Here is a 15158-nt window from a genome sequence, read left to right as displayed (position 1 = left end):
AAAATAGTTGAACAATAATTTTGATAAACTTGACCTAAACAGATGATTATGTCTAATAAAAAGGACATTTTCAGAACATATAAATTTGAGAAATACTGAAAATGACATTGAAAAGACTGCAAAATGCGGTGCCTTAAAATAGTTAAACGTTATTAATTTTCACAAATCTTGTCTAATATTTGTGAAATTTGGATAGATGATGCATAACAACAATAAAAATCTGTGATAAGCTCATCAGTTGACTGTGTCTCATAAAAAAGATTTTTTTGGACAATAAAATTGAGAAAACTGAAAATGACATTGAAAAGACTGCAAAATGCGGTGCCTTAAAATAGTTAAACGTTAATAATTTTCACAAATCTTGTTCAAGATTTGTGAAATTTGGACAGATGATGCATAACAATAATAAAAATCTGTGATAAGCTCATCAGTTGACTGTGTGTCATGAAAAAGAATTTTCAGAGCATATAAATGTGAAAAAACTGAAAATGACATTACAAAGACTGCAAAATTCCATGCCTTAAAATAGTTAAACGTTAATAATTTTCACAAATCTTGTCTAATATTTGTGAAATTTGGATAGATGATGCATAACAACAATAAAAATCTGTGATAAGCTCATCAGTTGACTGTGTGTCATGAAAAAGAATTTTCAGAGCATATAAATGTGAAAAAACTGAAAATGACATTGCTAAGACTGCAAAATTCCATGGCTTAAAATAGTTAAACGTCAATAATTTTCACGAATCTTGTTCAAGATTTGTGAAATTTGGAAAGATGATGCTTAACAATAACACAAATCTGTGATAAGCTTAACAATTGACAGTGTGTGATAGAATTGTAGTTGTTTGAAATTTTGTATGCGAAGAGTGAGAATTATCTACAATATTTTTTTTTTCAATTTCACAACATCTAATTAGACTCACATTAAACATCAAATATTATGATTTGAGTTTGTTTGTGTAAGAGGTGACAAATTACCCATAATTGTCCTCTGGAAAAGAATATATACCCATTTAAGACATCTCCTTACTACCAATACCAGATGCAGATTCCTCCTTACAATCGGTTTCTGGAATAGGGTTTAGCACACCATTTGACAATGTCCTAAAGCTTGCCATATACCATCTATTGTACACATGGATGAGACATAGCATTGCTCTTGCTGTTGTCTTTTGCTGTCTGTTTTTTCTATAGGAATTAGCCCTGACCAGACAGGAAGAATCAGTTCACCAAAAAAGCCATCACGCTGTATGGAAAAGGTCACCTGGAAAAAGAACAATATGTTTGATAAAAGTGAAAATTAAATTCTAAAAATTAACAAATTTCCCACACTAAAATAGTTGAACAATAATTTTGATAAACTTAACCTAAACAGTTGACTATGTCTAATAAAAAGGACATTTTCAGAACATATAAATTTGAGAAATACTGAAAATGACATTGAAAAGACTGCCAAATTCCATGGCTTAAAATAGTTAAACGTTAATAATTTTCACAAATCTTGTCTAATGTTTGAGGAATTTGGAGAGATAATGCATAACAACAATACAAATCTGTGATAAGCTCATCAGTTGACTGTGTCTCATGAAAAAGAATTTTCAGAGCATATAAATGTGAAAAAACTGAAAATGACATTGCTAAGACTGCAAAATTCCATGGCTTAAAATAGTTAAACGTTAATAATTTTCACAAATCTTGTCTAATATTTATGAAATTTGGATAGATGATGCATAACAACAATAAAAATCTGTGATAAGCTGATCAGTTGACTGTGTCTCATGAAAAAGATTTTTTTTGGACAATAAATTTGAGAAAACTGAAGATAACACTGAAACGACTACCAAATTCCATGGCTTAAAATAGTTAAACGTTAATAATTTTCACAAATCTTGTCTAATATTTGTGAAATTTGGATAGATGATGCATAACAACAATAAAAATCTGTGATAAGCTCATCAATTGACTATGTCCCATAAAAAAAGATTTTTTTTGACAATAAAATTGAGAAAACTGAAAATGACATTGAAAAGACTGCAAAATGCGGTGCCTTAAAATAGTTAAACGTTAATAATTTTCACAAATCTTGTTCAAGATTTGTGAAATTTGGACAGATGATGCATAACAATAATAAAAATCTGTGATAAGCTCATCAGTTTACTGTGTGTCATGAAAAACATTTTTGAGAGCATATAAATGTGAGAAAACTGAAAATGACATTGAAAAGACTGCCAAATTCCATGGCTTAAAATAGTTAAACGTTAATAATTTTCACAAATCTTGTCTAATATTTGTGAAATTTGGATAGATGATGCATAACAACAATAAAAATCTGTGATAAGCTCATCAGTTGACTGTGGCTCATTAAAAAGATTTTTTTGGACAATAAATTTGAGAAATTGAAAATGACACTGAGAAGACTGCAAAATGCGGTGCCTTAAAATAGTTAAACGTTAATAATTTTCACAAAACTTGTTCAACATTTGTGAAATTTGGAGAGATGATGCTTAACAATAACAAAAATCTGTGATAAGCTTAACAGTTGACAGTGCATGATAGAATTGTAGTTGTTTGACATTTTGTATGCGAAGAGTGAGAATTATCTACAATATTTTTTTTTCAATTTCACATCTAATTAGACTCACATTAAACATCAAATATTATGATTTGAGTTTGTTTGTGTAAGAGGTGACAAATTACCCATAATTGTCCTCTGGAAAAGAATATATACCCATTTAAGACATCTCCTTACTACCAATACCAGATGCAGATTCCTCCTTACAATCGGTTTTTTGGAATAGGGTTTAGCACACCATTTGACAATGTCCTAAAGCTTGCCATATACCATCTATTGTACACATGGATGAGACATAGCATTGCTCTTGCTGTTGTCTTTTGCTGTCTGTTTTTTCTATAGGAATTAGCCCTGACCAGACAGGAAGAATCAGTTCACCAAAAAAGCCATCACGCTGTATGGAAAAGGTCACCTGGAAAAAGAACAATATGTTTGATAAAAGTGAAAATTAAATTCTAAAAATTGACAAATTTCCCACACTAAAATAGTTGAACAATAATTTTGATAAACTTGACCTAAACAGATGATTATGTCTAATAAAAAGGACATTTTCAGAACATATAAATTTGAGAAATACTGAAAATGACATTGAAAAGACTGCAAAATGCGGTGCCTTAAAATAGTTAAACGTTATTAATTTTCACAAATCTTGTCTAATATTTGTGAAATTTGGATAGATGATGCATAACAACAATAAAAATCTGTGATAAGCTCATCAGTTGACTGTGTCTCATAAAAAAGATTTTTTTGGACAATAAAATTGAGAAAACTGAAAATGACATTGAAAAGACTGCAAAATGCGGTGCCTTAAAATAGTTAAACGTTAATAATTTTCACAAATCTTGTTCAAGATTTGTGAAATTTGGACAGATGATGCATAACAATAATAAAAATCTGTGATAAGCTCATCAGTTGCCTGTGTGTCATGAAAAAGAATTTTCAGAGCATATAAATGTGAAAAAACTGAAAATGACATTACAAAGACTGCAAAATTCCATGGCTTAAAATAGTTAAACGTTAATAATTTTCACAAATCTTGTCTAATATTTGTGAAATTTGGATAGATGATGCATAACAACAATAAAAATCTGTGATAAGCTCATCAGTTGACTGTGTCTCATAAAAAAGATTTTTTTGGACAATAAAATTGAGAAAACTGAAAATGACATTGAAAAGACTGCAAAATGCAGTGCCTTAAAATAGTTAAACGTTAATAATTTTCACAAATCTTGTCTAATATTTGTGAAATTTGGATAGATGATGCATAACAACAATAAAAATCTGTGATAAGCTCATCAGTTGACTTTGTGTCATGAAAAAGAATTTTCAGAGCATATAAATGTGAAAAAACTGAAAATGACATTGCTAAGACTGCAAAATTCCATGGCTTAAAATAGTTAAACGTTAATAATTTTCACAAATCTTGTTCAAGATTTGTGAAATTTGGAAAGATGATGCTTAACAATAACACAAATCTGTGATAAGCTTAACAATTGACAGTGTGTGATAGAATTGTAGTTGTTTGAAATTTTGTATGCGAAGAGTGAGAATTATCTACAATATTTTTTTTTCAATTTCACAACATCTAATTAGACTCACATTAAACATCAAATATTATGATTTGAGTTTGTTTGTGTAAGAGGTGACAAATTACCCATAATTGTCCTCTGGAAAAGAATATATACCCATTTAAGACATCTCCTTACTACCAATACCAGATGCAGATTCCTCCTTACAATCGGTTTCTGGAATAGGGTTTAGCACACCATTTGACAATGTCCTAAAGCTTGCCATATAACATCTATTGTACACATGGATGAGACATAGCATTGCTCTTGCTGTTGTCTTTTGCTGTCTGTTTTTTCTATAGGAATTAGCCCTGACCAGACAGGAAGAATCAGTTCACCAAAAAAGCCATCACGCTGTATGGAAAAGGTCACCTGGAAAAAGAACAATATGTTTGATAAAAGTGAAAATAAAATTCTAAAAATTGACAAATTTCCCACACTAAAATAGTTGAACAATAATTTTGATAAACTTAACCTAAACAGTTGACTATGTCTAATAAAAAGGACATTTTCAGTACATATAAATTTGAGAAATACTGAAAATGACATTGAAAAGACTGCCAAATTCCATGGCTTAAAATAGTTAAACGTTAATAATTTTCACAAATCTTGTCTAATGTTTGTGGAATTTGGAGAGATGACGCATAACAACAATAAAAATCTGTGATAAGCTCATCAGTTGACTGTGTCTCATGAAAAAGAATTTTCAGAGCATATAAATGTGAAAAAACTGAAAATGACATTGCTTAGACTGCAAAATTCCATGGCTTAAAATAGTTAAACGTTAATAATTTTCACAAATCTTGTCTAATATTTATGAAATTTGGATAGATGATGCATAACAACAATAAAAATCTGTGATAAGCTGATCAGTTGACTGTGTCTCATGAAAAAGATTTTTTTTGGACAATAAATTTGAGAAAACTGAAGATAACACTGAAACGACTGCCAAATTCCATGGCTTAAAATAGTTAAACGTTAATAATTTTCACAAATCTTGTCTAATATTTGTGAAATCTGGATAGATGATGCATAACAACAATAAAAATCTGTGATAAGCTCATCAGTTGACTGTGTCTCATAAAAAAGATTTTTTTGGACAATAAAATTGAGAAAACTGAAAATGACATTGAAAAGACTGCAAAATGCAGTGCCTTAAAATAGTTAAACGTTAATAATTTTCACAAATCTTGTTCAAGATTTGTGAAATTTGGACAGATGATGCATAACAATAATAAAAATCTGTGATAAGCTCATCAGTTGACTGTGTGTCATGAAAAAGAATTTTCAGAGCATATAAATGTGAGAAAACTGGAAATGACATTGAAAAGACTGCCAAATTCCATGGCTTAAAATAGTTAAACGTTAATAATTTTCACAAATCTTGTCTAATATTTGTGAAATTTGGATAGATGATGCATAACAACAATAAAAATCTGTGATAAGCTCATCAGTTGACTATGTCCCATAAAAAAAGATTTTTTTGGACAATAAAATTGAGAAAACTGAAAATGACATTGAAAAGACTGCAAAATGCGGTGCCTTAAAATAGTTAAACGTTAATAATTTTCACAAATCTTGTTCAAGATTTGTGAAATTTGGACAGATAATGCATAACAATAATAAAAATCTGTGATAAGCTCATCAGTTTACTGTGTGTCATGAAAAACATTTTTGAGAGCATATAAATGTGAGAAAACTGAAAATGACATTGAAAAGACTGCCAAATTCCATGGCTTAAAATAGTTAAACGTTAATAATTTTCACAAATCTTGTCTAATATTTGTGAAATTTAGATAGATGATGCATAACAACAATAAAAATCTGTGATAAGCTCATCAGTTGACTGTGTGTCATGAAAAAGAATTTTCAGAGCATATAAATGTGAAAAAACTGAAAATGACATTGCTATGACTGCAAAATTCCATGGCTTAAAATAGTTAAACGTTAATAATTTTCACAAATCTTGTTCAAGATTTGTGAAATTTGGTAAGATGATGCTTAACAATAACACAAATCTGTGATAAGCTTAACAATTGACAGTGTGTGATAGAATTGTAGTTGTTTGAAATTTTGTATGCGAAGAGTGAGAATTATCTACAATATTTTTTTTTCAATTTCACAACATCTAATTAGACTCACGTTAAACATCAAATATTATGATTTGAGTTTGTTTGTGTAAGAGGTGACAAATTACCCATAATTGTCCTCTGGAAAAGAATATATACCCATTTAAGACATCTCCTTACTACCAATACCAGATGCAGATTCCTCCTTACAATCGGTTTCTGGAATAGGGTTTAGCACACCATTTGACAATGTCCTAAAGCTTGCCATATAACATCTATTGTACACATGGATGAGACATAGCATTGCTCTTGCTGTTGTCTTTTGCTGTCTGTTTTTTCTATAGGAATTAGCCCTGACCAGACAGGAAGAATCAGTTCACCAAAAAAGCCATCACGCTGTATGGAAAAGGTCACCTGGAAAAAGAACAATATGTTTGATAAAAGTGAAAATAAAATTCTAAAAATTGACAAATTTCCCACACTAAAATAGTTGAACAATAATTTTGATAAACTTAACCTAAACAGTTGACTATGTCTAATAAAAAGGACATTTTCAGAACATATAAATTTGAGAAATACTGAAAATGACATTGAAAAGACTGCCAAATTCCATGGCTTAAAATAGTTAAACGTTAATAATTTTCACAAATCTTGTCTAATGTTTGTGGAATTTGGAGAGATGACGCATAACAACAATAAAAATCTGTGATAAGCTCATCAGTTGACTGTGTCTCATGAAAAAGAATTTTCAGAGCATATAAATGTGAAAAAACTGAAAATGACATTGCTAAGACTGCAAAATTCCATGGCTTAAAATAGTTAAACGTTAATAATTTTCACAAATCTTGTCTAATATTTATGAAATTTGGATAGATGATGCATAACAACAATAAAAATCTGTGATAAGCTGATCAGTTGACTGTGTCTCATGAAAAAGATTTTTTTTGGACAATAAATTTGAGAAAACTGAAGATAACACTGAAACGACTGCCAAATTCCATGGCTTAAAATAGTTAAACGTTAATAATTTTCACAAATCTTGTCTAATATTTGTGAAATTTGGATAGATGATGCTTAACAACAATAAAAATCTGTGATAAGCTCATCAGTTGACTGTGACCATAAAAAAGATTTTTTTGGACAATAAAATTGAGAAAACTGAAAATGACATTGAAAAGACTGCAAAATGCGGTGTCTTAAAATAGTTAAACGTTAATAATTTTCACAAATCTTGTTCAAGATTTGTGAAATTTGGACAGATGATGCATAACAATAATAAAAATCTGTGATAAGCTCATCAGTTGACTGTGTGTCATGAAAAAGAATTTTCAGAGCATATAAATGTGAGAAAACTGGAAATGACATTGAAAAGACTGCCAAATTCCATGGCTTAAAATAGTTAAACGTTAATAATTTTAACAAATCTTGTCTAATATTTGTGAAATTTGGATAGATGATGCATAACAACAATAAAAATCTGTGATAAGCTCATCAGTTGACTATGTCTCATAAAAAAAGATTTTTTTGGACAATAAAATTGAGAAAACTGAAAATGACATTGAAAAGACTGCAAAATGCGGTGCCTTAAAATAGTTAAACGTTAATAATTTTCACAAATCTTGTTCAAGATTTGTGAAATTTGGACAGATGATGCATAACAATAATAAAAATCTGTGATAAGCTCATCAGTTTACTGTGTCTCATGAAAAACATTTTTGAGAGCATATAAATGTGAGAAAACTGAAAATGACATTGAAAAGACTGCAAAATTCCATGGCTTAAAATAGTTAAACGTTAATAATTTTCACAAATCTTGCCTAATAATTGTGAAATTTGGATAGATGATGCATAACAATAATAAAAATCTGTGATAAGCTCATCAGTTGACTGTGGCTCATTAAAAAGATTTTTTTGGACAATAAATTTGAGAAAATTGAAAATGACACTGAGAAGACTGCAAAATGCGGTGCCTTAAAATAGTTAAACGTTAATAATTTTCACAAAAGTTGTTCAACATTTGTGAAATTTGGAGAGATGATGCTTAACAATAACAAAAATCTGTGATAAGCTTAACAGTTGACAGTGCGTGATAGAATTGTAGTTGTTTGACATTTTGTATGCGAAGAGTGAGAATTATCTACAATATTTTTTTTTCAATTTCACATCTAATTAGACTCACATTAAACATCAAATATTATGATTTGAGTTTGTTTGTGTAAGAGGTGACAAATTACCCATAATTGTCCTCTGGAAAAGAATATATACCCATTTAAGACATCTCCTTACTACCAATACCAGATGCAGATTCCTCCTTACAATCGGTTTCTGGAATAGGGTTTAGCACACCATTTGACAATGTCCTAAAGCTTGCCATATACCATCTATTGTACACATGGATGAGACATAGCATTGCTCTTGCTGTTGTCTTTTGCTGTCTGTTTTTTCTATAGGAATTAGCCCTGACCAGACAGGAGGAATCAGTTCACCAAAAAAGCCATCACACTGTATGGAAAAGGTCACCTGGAAAAAGAACAATATGTTTGATAAAAGTGAAAATTAAATTCTAAAAATTGACAAATTTCCCACACTAAAATAGTTGAACAATAATTTTGATAAATTTAACCTAAACAGTTGACTATGTCTAATAAAAAGGACATTTTCAGAACATATAAATTTGAGAAATACTGAAAATGACATTGAAAAGACTGCCGAATTCCATGGCTTAAAATAGTTAAACGTTAATAATTTTCACAAATCTTGTCTAATATTTGTGAAATTTGGATAGATGATGCATAACAACAATAAAAATCTGTGATAAGCTCATCAGTTGACTGTGTCTCATAAAAAAGATTTTTTTGGACAATAAAATTGAGAAAACTGAAAATGACATTGAAAAGACTGCAAAATGCGGTGCCTTAAAATAGTTAAACGTTAATAATTTTCACAAATCTTGTTCAAGATTTGTGAAATTTGGACAGATGATGCATAACAATAATAAAAATCTGTGATAAGCTCATCAGTTTACTGTGTCTCATGAAAAACATTTTTGAGAGCATATAAATGTGAGAAAACTGAAAATGACATTGAAAAGACTGCAAAATTCCATGGCTTAAAATAGTTAAACGTTAATAATTTTCACAAATCTTGCCTAATAATTGTGAAATTTGGATAGATGATGCATAACAATAATAAAAATCTGTGATAAGCTCATCAGTTGACTGTGGCTCATTAAAAAGATTTTTTTGGACAATAAATTTGAGAAAATTGAAAATGACACTGAGAAGACTGCAAAATGCGGTGCCTTAAAATAGTTAAACGTTAATAATTTTCACAAAAGTTGTTCAACATTTGTGAAATTTGGAGAGATGATGCTTAACAATAACAAAAATCTGTGATAAGCTTAACAGTTGACAGTGCGTGATAGAATTGTAGTTGTTTGACATTTTGTATGCGAAGAGTGAGAATTATCTACAATATTTTTTTTTTCAATTTCAAAACATCTAATTAGACTCGCATTAAACATCAAATATTATGATTTGAGTTTGTTTGTGTAAGAGGTGACAAATTACCCATAATTGTCCTCTGGAAAAGAATGTATACCCATTTAAGACATCTCCTTACTACCAATACCAGATGCAGATTCCTCCTTACAATCGGTTTCTGGAATAGGGTTTAGCACACCATTTGACAATGTCCTAAAGCTTGCCATATACCATCTATTGTACACATGGATGAGACATAGCATTGCTCTTGCTGTTGTCTTTTGCTGTCTGTTTTTTCTATAGGAATTAGCCCTGACCAGACAGGAAGAATCAGTTCACCAAAAAAGCCATCACGCTGTATGGAAAAGGTCACCTGGAAAAAGAACAATATGTTTGATAAAAGTGAAAATTAAATTCTAAAAATTGACAAATTTCCCACACTAAAATAGTTGAACAATAATTTTGATAAACTTAACCTAAACAGTTGACTATGTCTAATAAAAAGGACATTTTCAGAACATATAAATTTGAGAAATACTGAAAATGACATTGAAAAGACTGCCAAATTCCATGGCTTAAAATAGTTAAACGTTAATAATTTTCACAAATCTTGTCTAATATTTGTGAAATTTGGATAGATGATGCATAACAACAATAAAAATCTGTGATAAGCTCATCAGTTGACTGTGTCTCATAAAAAAGATTTTTTTGGACAATAAAATTGAGAAAACTGAAAATGACATTGAAAAGACTGCAAAATGCGGTGCCTTAAAATAGTTAAACATTAATAATTTTCACAAATCTTGTTCAAGATTTGTGAAATTTGGACAGATGATGCATAACAATAATAAAAATCTGTGATAAGCTCATCAGTTGACTGTGTGTCATGAAAAAGAATTTTCAGAGCATATAAATGTGAAAAAACTGAAAATGACATTACAAAGACTGCAAAATTCCATGGCTTAAAATAGTTAAACGTTAATAATTTTCACAAATCTTGTCTAATATTTGTGAAATTTGGATAGATGATGCATAACAACAATAAAAATCTGTGATAAGCTCATCAGTTGAATGTGTCTCATGAAAAAGATTTTTTTTGGACAATAAATTTGAGAAAACTGACAATAACACTGAAAAGACTGCCAAATTCCATGGTTTAAAATAGTTAAACGTTAATAATTTTCACAAATCTTGTCTAATGTTTGTGGAATTTGGAGAGATGATGCATAACAACAATACAAATCTGTGATAAGCTCATCAGTTGACTGTGTCTCATGAAAAAGAATTTTCAGAGCATATAAATGTGAAAAAAATGAAAATGACATTGCTAAGACTGCAAAATTCCATGGCTTAAAATAGTTAAACGTTAATAATTTTCACAAATCTAGTCTAATATTTGTGAAATTTGGATAGATGATGCATAACAACAATACAAATCTGTGATAAGCTCATCAGTTGACTGTGTCTCATGAAAAAGATTTTTTTTGGACAATAAAGTTGAGAAAACTGACAATAACACTGAAAAGACTGCCAAATTCCATGGCTTAAAATAGTTAAACGTTAATAATTTTCACAAATCTTGTCTAATGTTTGTGGACTTTGGAGAGATGATGCATAACAACAATACAAAACTGTGATAAACTCATCAGTTGACTGTGTCTCATAAAAAAGATTTTTTTGGACAATAAATTTGAGAAAACAGAAAATGACATAGAAAAGACTGCAAAATGCGGTGCCTTAAAATAGTTAAACGTTAATATTTTTCACAAATCTTGTTCAAGATTTGTGAAATTTGGACAGATGATGCATAACAATAATAAAAATCTGTGATAAGCTCATCAGTTGACTGTGTCTCATGAAAAACATTTCTGAGAGCATATAAATGTGAGAAAACTGAAAATGACATTGAAAAGACTGCCAAATTCCATGGCTTAAAATAGTTAAACGTTAATAATTTTCACAAATCTTGTCCAATATTTGTGAAATTTGAATAGATGATGCATAACAACAATAAAAATCTGTGATAAGCTCATCAGTTGACTGTGTCTCATGAAAAACATTTTTCAGAGCAAATAATTGTGAGAAAACTGAAAATGACATTAAAAAGACTGCCAAATGCGGTGCCATAACATAGTTAAACGTTAATAATTTTCACAAATTATGTCCAATATTTGTGAAATTGGGACAGATGATGCATAACAGCAATAAAAATCTGTGATAAGCTTATCAGCTGACTGTCTCATGGAAAAGATTTTTTTAGAGCATATAATTTGGAGAAAACTGAAAATTACATTACAAAGACTGCAAAATTCCATGGCATAAAATAGTTAAATATTGATGATTTTGACAAACCCAGTCCAATATTTGTGAAATTTGTACAAATGATGGTTAAAAGCAATAAAAATCTGTTCTAAGCTTATCAGCTGACTGTGTGTAATAGAAGTGTAGCTTATTAACAATTTGTATGAGAAGAGTGAGAATTATCAAAAAGGTTTTTTTTTCTCAATTTCACAACATCTAATTAGGCTCTTATTTAACATCAAATGTTATGATTTGAGGTGCTGGAATCGGAGTTTAGCACACCATTTGACAATGTCCTAAAGCTTCCCACATACCATCATGAGACATAGCATTGCTCTTGCCGTTGTCTTTTGCTGCCTGTTTTTTCTATAGGAATTAGCCATGACTAGACAGGAAGAATCAGTTCACCAAAAAAGCCACCACGCTGTATGGAAAAGGTCACCTGGAAAAAGAACAATATATTTGAAAAAAGTGAAAAATTTAACAAGGCAGCAAAGCTGTCAAATGTACAGACAAAAAGCAGGAAATAACAAAAAAGGCTACTGTCAATTCTGATGCAAAAATACATTATGTTAAGCTGCAAATTCAACATCAAATTTTAATTATGCTCAACAGGTAATACCAACGTAAGTTAAATGTGTAACAAGCATAAGGCTTCAGGCCCATGGGAGTTCAAGTTCACACTTTGAAAATGCATAACTTCCAGAAAAGGAAGCCAATTAGACTGCTTTTCCAACTCAGGCTGCATGTCGATTTTTGGAATCGATTACTCCTGAGCGTTTCATGACAACAGGCCTATCGGTTTTCCTTGAAATGTGTTTACAGTGTTGCATATATGTTGAAAAGTGAAAAAAAAAGCATAACTTCTACAATAATGGCCCGATCATCCTGATTTTCGAACTTGACCTGCATTTTATGAAAATTCATCAGCTCTATAAATATAAAGCCCAAAAGTAAAACTGCCTTCCACTTATCGTGTTTACAATGAGAGTGCAAGGCGCCGGCGTCGGCGATGATGGCGACGACAGACACAGGTGATGGCAATACAGGGGCGGATCCAGATATATTTTCTGACAGTCTTCCAAATTATCTTTATTGATGCATCTTCCATTTTTGACCGTCTTCCAACAGAAAAAATAAGATACCTATCAATGTAAACTTGAAAATCTGACCGTCTCCCAGAAGACGGTCTAAATCCGCCCCTGCAATATGTACAGACACATTTATATATATTTACTGTACTGTTTGAGAACAGTAATTGACATGGTTTTTCTTAAATGGTCACAATGGGAGCAGTGCCCAAATAAGGTTTTTTTCAAATTTTGATGCAATATTACATAATTTTTAACAGCATAATAACCATCAATTTTTAATAATAAAATATTAGTATCATGGATATTCAGAAAATGTGACTAGCAAAGGTCTTCAGGCCCATGGAACTTCAAAGTCACAACTTGAAAATGCCAAAATGTAAACAAGACAGCACTGTTCTGAAATGGGTTTATTTCCATTTTTAACAATTTTTAACATAAAACAAAATTAACAGTTTACTGCCATTTTTATATGACCAACTAAGAAAATTGATGAGATGGGAAAAATATCAATAGAGCAGTGTTAAATGTCCAATTTCTTCCATTCTGAGATTCTGAACATAGTGAATGATTCAGTCTGACAAACTACAATGATATGAGTTTATTTCCATTTTTGAAACTTTATTACACAATATACAATAACAAGTTTAGAATCATTTTTACAAAATCAACTAACAATGTTGTAAAGATGCAGGAAATGTCAAAAAAACACTTTTACATATCTTATTAATTAAATAATGAAACTGTTAACATGCCTAAGAATTGAATCTAAGGAAATGTAAAGAACAGCATAACTTCTAAAATGATGGCCCGATTATGCTGATTTTTGAACTTAACCTGCATTTTAGCAGGAATGACCACTCCTGTGAGTTTAATGACAATTGGCCTATCTGTTTTTCTTATATTGTGTTTACAGTGTTGCATATATGCTGAAAAGTGAAAAAAAAAGCATAACTACTAAAATAGTGGCCCGATCATGCCGATTTTTGAACTTGACCTGCGTTTTAGTAAGATCAATTTTTCCTGTGAGTTTCATGACAACAGGCCTATCGATTTTTGTTGAAATGTGTTTACAGTGTTGCATATATGCTGAAAAGTGAAAAAACAGCATAACTTCTACAATAATGGCCCGATCATGCTGATTTTCGAACTTGACCTGCATTTTATGAATATTCATCAGCTCTGTAAATATAAAGCCAAAAAGTAAAACTGTCTTCCACTTATCGTGTTTACAAGGAAAGTGCACGGCGACGACGGCGACGGCGACAGCGACAACGGCGACGGCGACGACAGACGCAGGTGATGGCAATATGTACAGACACATCTGTGTCTGTACATAAAAATTGACAAATTTCACAGACTGAAATAGTTAAACATTAAGAATTTTTATAAAGTTAACCTTAACAGTTGACTGTCTAATAAAAGGATATTTTCGGTACATATAAATTTGAGAAAACTGAAAATTACATTAATAAGACTTCCAAATTCCATGGCTTAAAATAGTTAAACGTTAATAATTTTAACAAATTTCGTCCAATGTTTGTGAAATTTGTACAAGTCATGCATAACAGCAATAAAAATCTGTGATAAGCTCATCAGTTGACTGTGTCTCATGAAAATCATTTTTCAGAGCATATGAATTGGAGAAAACTGAAAATTACATTGAAAAGACTGCCAAATTCCATGGCTTAAAATAGTTAAACGTTAATAAGTTTCACAAATCTGAAAATTACATTGAAAAGACTGCCAAATTCCATGGCTTAAAATAGTTAAACGTTAATAAGTTTCACAAATCTTGTCCAATGTTTGTGAAATTTGGATAGATGATGCATAACAGCAATAAAAATCTGTGATAAGCTCATCAGTTGATTGTGTCTCATGGAAAAGATTTTTTCAGAGCATATAATTTGGAGAAAACTAAAAATAACATTAAAAAGACCAGCAAATTCCATGGCATAAAATAGTTAAATATTAACAATTTTGAGAAATCTTGTCCAATATTTGTGAAATTTGTATATATCATGCTTAAGATCAATAAAAATCTGAAAAAAGCACAACAGTTGACAATGTCC

The sequence above is a fragment of the Lingula anatina genome, chromosome 8 (assembly GCF_051362555.1).
Source record: "Lingula anatina isolate TDL-2025a chromosome 8, LinAna3.0, whole genome shotgun sequence".
NCBI lineage: Eukaryota > Metazoa > Brachiopoda > Lingulata > Lingulida > Lingulidae > Lingula > Lingula anatina.
The sequence above is the reverse complement of the archived record's forward strand: the minus strand, read 5'-3'. Positions refer to the sequence as shown.